Raw genomic sequence first — 9,371 nt, forward strand, 5'->3', positions numbered from 1 at the left:
AACGAAGGCCGCTAGGAAGAGCGCACCGGCTACTGGAGGCGTGAAGAAACCCCATCGATACCGCCCTGGTACAGTTGCTCTTCGCGAGATCCGTCGTTACCAGAAGAGCACCGAGCTCCTCATCCGCAAGCTGCCTTTCCAGCGCTTGGTGCGTGAAATCGCTCAGGATTTCAAAACCGACCTCCGTTTCCAGAGCTCAGCCGTAATGGCCTTGCAGGAGGCAAGCGAGGCATACCTCGTCGGTCTCTTCGAGGATACCAACCTTTGCGCCATCCACGCCAAGCGCGTGACCATTATGCCCAAGGATATTCAGCTGGCTAGGCGCATCCGCGGCGAGAGGGCTTGAATTAACAAAGGTACTCCTGCCCGCAAAAAGGCCCTTTTCAGGGCCACTAGTTATTTCTCGGAAGAGCCGGTTGTACCGTACTCCAGGTCTCGTTCCTACTACCCTCAGTTCAAGGTCACCTCAATAATATAAATGGTTTCTCCCTTTCCATTCCTCACCGTATCAGCATTTTCCCACAGCCTGTTTGACAAATATCGCAATGTATCCTATAGGTTAATAAACAATTTTTTAATAGAACGATGGATAACAAAGTTTCTTAGGAAAATTAAAAAAAAATTTCACAGTTCTATAATATTGCACATTATATATATTTACCAAATTAAGGGTTAACGCCGCCGGGACGAGTGATCCTCCGTCCGACCGATCACAAGCGCCAAGGCTCAAAGTGGTCCAGAAAGCAAATCTAGCTGGACTAAAAATGTGACATATTTCCATGAAACTTCGCACTATAGTCACTACTGTATAAGAGGAGAAACTACCCCTTTATAGACGATGCGTTTTGACAAAAATTAGTGACTTGTCTCATATATAATATATTGTTTTAATGAAACTTTACACAGTACTTACATGTAGCTCGTTTATACTATATTGGATACAAAATGTGATTATGATTGTATAAGAGTAGCTACTTGTCTCCTATCTAACATTTTTTACTTTCACGAAACTATAACTGTGACTCATTATTTTCGATAGTACAGACGTGGTCTGCTTAGGAAAGGACAAGCGGAAGACTGTGACCTTTGTGACCTCGGGTGGGTATTACGATAACATTTATAACCGTCACCCTGATAAGCATCCGAGCAGCTTATTTCAAAAAGGAGTTTGAATACAAACAATTCCTTCAATCTACTACGATTATTACAATAACTGATTTCATTAATCTCCTCTCTTCTTTAGCAAAATATAAATTACCTTCAATTGGTCGATTCAGCAAACTTGTTCATAAAACTTATCGCTATTGCGTCACGTTTCGCAATTTTTCTAAAGTAAAAACAAAAACACGAACAAACGCCTACTCCTTTAACCTCATCGCTCTCTTATCTCTAGAATCCCGGGGGGTTGAGAACCTGAATTCTCTGTGGTGTGAAACAAAGCAACCCGCAGGAGCAATGACACGTTCAATTGTCCTAATAATAGAAAAAAAATTACACGTCATTTAGTGTATTCAGAACATTTTTACAGGACCGTGTAGGATATTCACTCTCCTGTCGAATAGTTTCGGCGGCTGGTAGGCGATACGCATTAATTAAAATAATACTTGCGTACCTTGTTCAGGACAGTGACTGTGCTACTTTCTTTCTTTCTTTCTTTCTTTCTTTCTTTCTTTCTTTCTTTCTTTCCTTTATTTGTAGCTTATTGATGACACCAGATGCCATAACGGAAATGCCGTGATGGTATGTTTGTTTAATATTCAAAATCAAGTGACAGACGCTATTTGACTTTGCGGTGGAGGGGATAGGGACCTGATCTCGGATGTTCCGAGAGATGCCGGCGCACAGTTGTCCAGAACGCAAAACTATGTAAGAAAATCAACTTCATCATAACCGAAGTTTAAGTAATATCTAGGCTTAAACAAAAGCTAGGCATTGTGCACAACAGCATACAAAACATCAATATCAGTAAGAGGTGGGACAAAACATGAGTTTTTTTTTTAAAGTCACGCTCTTCAGTTGATTTTTGTTCGTGGGGTCAGTGGCTGTTTTATACTGTTAAACCTTCCCTTATGGAGGTCATAGGACAAGATGTGTACTTTCATTTAATACGCGAAAAGCAATCTATAATACGTTAGCATTCATTTAATTGGCACGTTTACTGAGATTTGTGCAACTAGTTTTTTTTTTTTTTTTTTTTTTTTACGACATATTTAACAGGCTGTGCATTACAAGTAAACCTGAGTTAACTTTCAATTCTTCTACCCACACATTAATCAAATATTAAACTCTATACGGCTTAAAATTTAGCTGCTACATCCTGCAAACTTAGATGTTATATTCATCTCTTGGTGGCGCTTTACGAATTCGACAGCAGCCACTTTTCAGAGTCTGGATGAAGGAGCTTAATTTCTCCAAGAAAAATTCAACACTTCTTGAACATATAATGAACAACTAAATTATGGAGTATATCCATGAATCTAGCATTTTGTTACCAACTGCGAAAAATATGGCAGGCTAGTCATCTTTTAGGAGCATAATTTCTATTAAAACATTAAAAATTATCAGAAAAACTAATTTTTCCCTAATTCCCTAATTACACGAGCATAATTCGTTTTTGCATAGATGCGTATAAAATTTCATGGAAATATGTTACATAGGGGAGAAATTATTAACTCTGTATAAATGTAGCCTCTAAACACAAGAAGTAGATTCCCATATAAAAACCATTATCTGAATTTATGCTACCTGTAACTATACTGTGTGAAATATAATGTAAATATTTCAGTTAAGATAGAAATTATTAATTTAGTCTATAAAGCACTTCCGATACAACTCTTCACACAATAATAATAATAATAATAATAATAATAATAATAATAATAATAATAATAATAATAATAATAATAATAATAATAAATAATTCTGAGCTTCAGTGCAAGAACTCTTTAACCCTCACACAGCTTGTTCTGAGAAAAATCAGTATTAAAGAAATTTATACACATTAAACAAATTGTAATGCTATATGTTGTCATGTCTCTTCTATCCCTCACGTGGAAACTTAGGCTTACACAGCAGCAAGAATAAGATAACAACGTTATTATCATCTGTCCTTTTATGGCTATACAGTTTTTGCAGTGAACTACAGAATTATTAACTATTATTATTACAGACCTGTTATTTTTTTCACTTTTTTCACACACACACACACACACACACACACACACACACTCTATTATACTAAACATAAACCCACAAGAGAAAACAATACTTGTATTAACTGTAAACATTTTTCTTCCTTTCTTTATTTTTAGCAGAATCCTCCATTTCACCCTTTATCTCACTAGATGCGCTTCCCGCAGACATTCTTCATTATATGTTTCACACACCACTTCGTAACACTTGCAGCGGTTGACTTTTGTTTTCTTGTCTTTTTCTCTAGGGTATATTGTACATAGTGCTCGGTATCGGTGCTCGTTCACGTGATATTTTACCTTTGTTTTTCTTGCTAACTCCTGCCAATTTTTCTGATATTTCCCGTAGTTGATTGGTCAAGTACTGCGGATTGATTCCCGGTTATAACAAACACACCTACACTACATTCCAATGATTTCTGACTCGTTACTGCACATTTTAGAAACACTGTACGAAAGCACACACAGTCTCTCGTAAATCAACAGGTTACAACAGAGACTTACACTTGCAAACGCGTGGGGATTTCAGAAAATTTCTTACTATTTCAGTACCTTTAACTGTACAACAGATTTTGTTTTCTCGAAAAAGAAAGGTCAACGTTACTATTGACAAAAGACAGAAACGTACGATTACAATACCTTTATTTTAAACAATCTTAGAGGTGGTCTGGGAATTCCTAAACTCACCACGCGACTACTTAACCCTAGACAGGTAATCATCACTGTACTCATGTTAAAGGTAAGCATTCGTAATTTTTACTACTCACATTTTAATTAACTGAAATCAACTCAATATCACACATTTAACAACTTTTACACATTTCGTAGCCATTAGTGTTCATTTAATTTTAAGTTTGTCATAAAGTCTTTACGTTCATGTTATTGTCCTATTTACAATTAGTGCAAACAACAGCGCGATGTTCTCTGCAGAACCCCTTTTTGCAAAGTCCACAAAATGTTGTCATCATTCTCCTCTTCTTTGCAGGACATTTATAGCAAACAGTACGTTCACCATCTGGCTGCATTACCTGGCATTGTTGTTGCACAGCAATGTTCAGATGTTCTTCAATTGTTGCCCGCAGAGATCGGTGTAAAGTAGGACGTGCAAAGCGGTGCTGCATCCACGGTTTTGTCAGCTCTTCACACAATTGGAAAATGAATTGTTTTCTTGATATTGTTTTCTGAGTTCTTCTAACTATAAATTATCCATGAATTTATACTTGCAATATTTAGCATGTTGTAAAATATTGCTAGTGGCCAGCGCCTCGTCTTTCTATTGCAGGAAAGATTGTGGCACATTTGACATAGTGTATCTACACCACCTTTAGTCCCATTGTAAATAATAATAATAATAATAATAATAATAATAATAATAATAATAATAATAATAATAAAGGCTTTACATATAACGTGTTGCTTACTGTTGTCATTGCAGTCCACGTCGGTGGGGGTGGGGGGGTTTCTTTCTCCTCCTCCTTCCTCTAGAAAGAGCAGTTACCAGGGTCTAAGGAAGTGAATGCCCTTTTCTTTCTGGGCTCATCCCTACATTTGTCTTAGCTCCTTAGGGAAAACCACGGAAAACCCTCAGGCTTGCGAATAGACTGAATGAATGAGAGGAGAAACTTTAAAGGTACGTGAAAACACGTCCATGCAAGGGAGTTGGGACTGTGAAAAATTGAATATGTGAAATCCAAGACTGTATTTGCCAGGCGAGCAAAGAAGAAGAAGAAGAAGAAAGGCTTACGTATGACGTGTGGCTTACTGTTGTCATTGCAGTCCGCGTCGGCCAGCGGTGGGAGGGGGGGGGTCAATATACCTGCACATATCAGTTCAAATTATAAAAACCTCTTAATGCTACTGCGGTACTATTCCATTGCCGAACACAATATGAAGAAATTAGCAGATCCCTGAACTGAACTCTTATTACTCTGAAATTACCGCGCAGTACAATTATAGCTATGACGCATTGCAAGCGTTAGTCACCATATCGATTTGCTAAGCAAATTTTATCCCTTTAGAGCATGTCCCCCCCCCCCTCCTCCTCCATATCAGCCAACAACATACTGGATGAAGAAGACTCCTGCAAAAGGGACGAATTAAGATTTAATTTTATTTTAATGATAGACTAACATTGCAAAGTTCCAAAATAATTTTTTGCATTCCTTCATTACACTAGTCGTACAAAATTGCGGTCGTATCTCGTACTATCTATACTAATAATAAATCTGTAGCCGAAATTTTTCTGGTAAGTTTCGATTTTCCAAAAGTAATTGGTCCTAACATATATAATTAACCACCCTGAAACCGAAAATCGCATTTTTGAAAATTTTGTTTGTATGTCTGTCTGTATGTTTGTTACCTTTTCACGCGATAATGGCTGAACCGATTTATATGAAAACTGGAATATAAATTAAGTTTGTTGTAACTTAGATTTTAGGCTATATGGCATTCGAAATACTTTATTTAAAAGGGGGGTTATAAGGGGGCCTTAATTAAATAAATCGAAATATCTCGCTTATTATTGATATTTGAGAAAAAATGTTACATAACAGATGTTCCTTTAAAAATGATTTCCGTTAAGTTTTATTTTTTTACAACATTTTGATAGGACTGATATTTAATGAGATAAATGAGTTTTAAAATTAAAATAACGCTATCTAAGACGGTGCAATGAATTAAGAACAAATGACTTCGTCTATAAGGGGCCTTGGACAACAACAATCGAAACAGGGGCCTTGGACATCAACAAACAATCGAAAGCTATTAAACATAGCCTACAGGGAATGTTTCTGTGTTTGTATGAAGTAATATCACAAGCTCGTAAATTAACTGATTTGTATAATTAGTTATTATTTCACCATTGGAAACTGTAGTTTCTCTAGATGGACATAATGCTATAATGTTATTACAGTAACGTCTGAGTAAATCGAGGACAGGTAAGATTAAAATAGCTTCTTATGCACAGAAAATTTGATAGGCTATTTTGTACATTCGTTTTCTGTATTTCTTAAAATAATATTTATGTACACGCATTTTAATCTCAGAGAATTAACGAACAACGAGAGTGTATTGATTTAGTATGCAGTAATAGTACTTTAGCTTGGCAATCCATTATTTTAATAATTCATATTTTAACTATGCTCAATTGAATCGTGTTAAAATACATAAAATATATATGCAATAAATGCAGTGCTAAAAAAAAATTGGGTAATATGCGAAGCAGATTATCTTGCGCTGTTGTAAAAGTTGTTCCATGGATCAGTCGTCCTATTTTAATTATGTAATTACTTTATATTTATTTCTAACAGGTGGAGCGGAGCGAACGGGTACGGCTAGCTAACAATAAGTGAGAACTTACAATACAACAACGACAACAACAACAACAGCTGATAATCTGAAAGGGAACATAGTAATTTGGGGTGAATTAAAATGCAGCTTCCATTCGTTTAAAATTTCTTTAAATTTTAACTAAATATTAATGTAGATATTACCTCTAAAGGTAAATGGGGGCATGTTTCACAACGCTAACAAATTACAAATTAACAATATACAATTAACAACGGAAATATTACATATGCTTGTTAACTGTGTTTCACAATGCAATCTTATTCACTTGTATGTTTTAACGAACTTTACAAAATCGGCGAAACAAACTTACAAATACGCATAATTGGTTGAACAAAATCGCCAACGACAGTTTACAAAAATCACTAAGGATCAGAGGTAAAGTAGCTGTAATTTTAGAACTATCGATGGACATGTTTATATTTTTTTATATATATTTTATTTAGATTTTGCTACATCGGCGACAACGGAGTTTCGCGGCATGCAATTGGTCGAGCATACCAATGCATTAATTAGCCTACGACTTAACTGACGAAAGTTAGCGCGAAATTCATTCAAATAATTGATAAATAATGGATTTGACCCACGTAGTTATATGCAGTTGATAGAGCAGCTAACATGTCCATCCATTAAAATCAACTTCGCTCTCTGCTGGTCCATCAGTATATTTTATTGTTTCATCCATAACCTCGCCAACATTAGGGAACCCAGCAGGAGGAGCATAAAAATCCTTTGCCCGAGTAAGCACATTCGGTGATCAATAACCCGCCTCGAGTTTTTTCAATCTTGTAACAACATCAACTACCATGTGTGAACTTTTGCACACTGTAATCTTATAAATTCCGTTCTTATCTGCTAACGCAGGGAACTGAGAGCTACTATGCAACCAATGCAGTTCTCGCTTTGTGGTTAGGGCACCACTTTTCCCTTTCAGATGTTGCATGTGATGTCCCATATCTTGTAGGAGAGATTACAGCGAAATGGGATTCGGAACGACTTCAGAATACTGCGTAAGTAATGCCGACATTGCATTATTAAGTGATTGGTTTTCGGTGCAAAGTTTTTCTTCTTTAAGTGCGAGTATTTATTAAATACGTTCCTCGTATATAAGAACTAACGCGGTATTCTGAAGTATAGCGCGGGATTCATTCGAAACCTTTCATTAATATTCGTACAATGATACGAACGTGGCCGGAAAATTCTACGTTAGGCCTAAATGCAAAATCTTCGTCTGAGTCGCTAGAACTACTCAATAACATCACAACTGCTTCAGTGTAATTCTTAATGGTACCCTGTTACTATAAAATTGATTTTATACATATGTGTTTATTTTTTTCATTCACAATTAGAAGCTATTTCAACAGGGCTACTGTAGAAAATGTGCTAACTTCACTAGTAAAGTTTAGTTTACACGTTTGTAAAATTACTCCTTCGTTGTGAAACAAACATATCACTTGTAAAGAGCGCAAAATTTCATTCGTAAAGATTTGATTTCCTTTGTACAGTCCACCTTTACAAACAAAGATTGTGAAACAGAAGTTTACAAACAGAGTTCACAATTTCCAAAGATTGTAAACTTTGTGAAACACCCCACTGGTGAATCAGCACGCCGAGCTCGATCGAAATACAACCAGTTACTATTATTTCCCTATCGTTTTTTGACATTTGATTCCGCGTCCTACCTCTTTCATTCGTTACTAACCAACAACGCCAATAGCAGAAGGTAACGCAAAAACAGTCACCGGTTCCCCGATGCATGGCTTTCTCTCTCAATGTCAACTGAGAGTTAAAAATATTCATTATAATATGCACTTTCCACTCACTCCTCAGAATGTCTTCTTTATTTTTATTTATTTATTTTTTAAGATATGTGAGCTACGTACTGTATGTCTGATGTTTTGCCATCGTACATTCAAATATTTATATTCACTGTACAGTACAGCGAACTGTTTATACTTACTGTACATGCTATAACTACTTCTCCCAACTCCGCTATTGCTATATTTCCTAAACTAAACGCTGATATTGAAATAACGCCTGGTCTGATAATGCAGTCTGTTTAAATTTCTACCGACCAAGTTCTGCCCTTCATCATGGGAAAACAACGAGCTTCTTTAAAGGATACAACTACTAGGACAGAGATATTTTCATTATGGAATTTGTACTACCCACTGAAATGTAGTAACTAATGGGATTTTAATTAGCCATATATGTACAGTATATTACATTCTTTACCTAAAATGTCTCTAACTTCTAGGGAGAGCGCGAGGTACGTTCACAATCCCCTGAATACATATTCCCTTCTTCGAGAAAACGCAGAGAAGTGAACCGTCTCATATGAATATGCTACCAGTCATAAGTTTCAATACGGAGCTGCAAGTACTTAAGAATTATCAATTACTCTACAATTATGCAGCGGCGTCATCATCCAAGCTATAGCTGGAATAGGGAAGGGAACATAATATCCCATAAGTCTTATTAGAACACGCTGGAAATAGTGACGTAAAAAAAAAATCGCCAACGGCACGTGGTGTTCCCAAGCGGTCACCCATCCAAGTACTGACCACGCCCAATGTTGCTTGACTTCGGTGATCGGACGAGAACCGGTATTTTCAACATGGTATGGCCGTTGCCGATGAAACTGCGTAATCTGTAGGCACTTGAGGACGATGGGATTGGGGTGCACTCGATAAAACCTGCACTCGCTCACACACACACGTAAACTGCCTGCTTAGACTCTGTACCTAAATTACCAAGCTCGTTGGATGTCATTGGGATAGATGATAAATCTATCTATCAACGGCAGTTTGGTTACGTTTCAACGTCACACACTGC

General features: G+C 36.7%; 1 non-coding gene across 1 annotated transcript; it reads right to left on the bottom strand.

Moving 5' to 3' along the window:
• Positions 1-9,051: 9,051 nt before the first annotated feature.
• Positions 9,052-9,170, bottom strand: LOC138693923 (5S ribosomal RNA). Its single transcript, XR_011330608.1, has one exon. It is a non-coding gene; the product is annotated as a 5S ribosomal RNA (ribosomal RNA).
• Between the last annotated feature and the right edge of the window lie 201 nt (positions 9,171-9,371).

This window comes from Periplaneta americana, unplaced genomic scaffold (assembly GCF_040183065.1).
Source record: "Periplaneta americana isolate PAMFEO1 unplaced genomic scaffold, P.americana_PAMFEO1_priV1 scaffold_24, whole genome shotgun sequence".
Lineage (NCBI taxonomy): Eukaryota > Metazoa > Arthropoda > Insecta > Blattodea > Blattidae > Periplaneta > Periplaneta americana.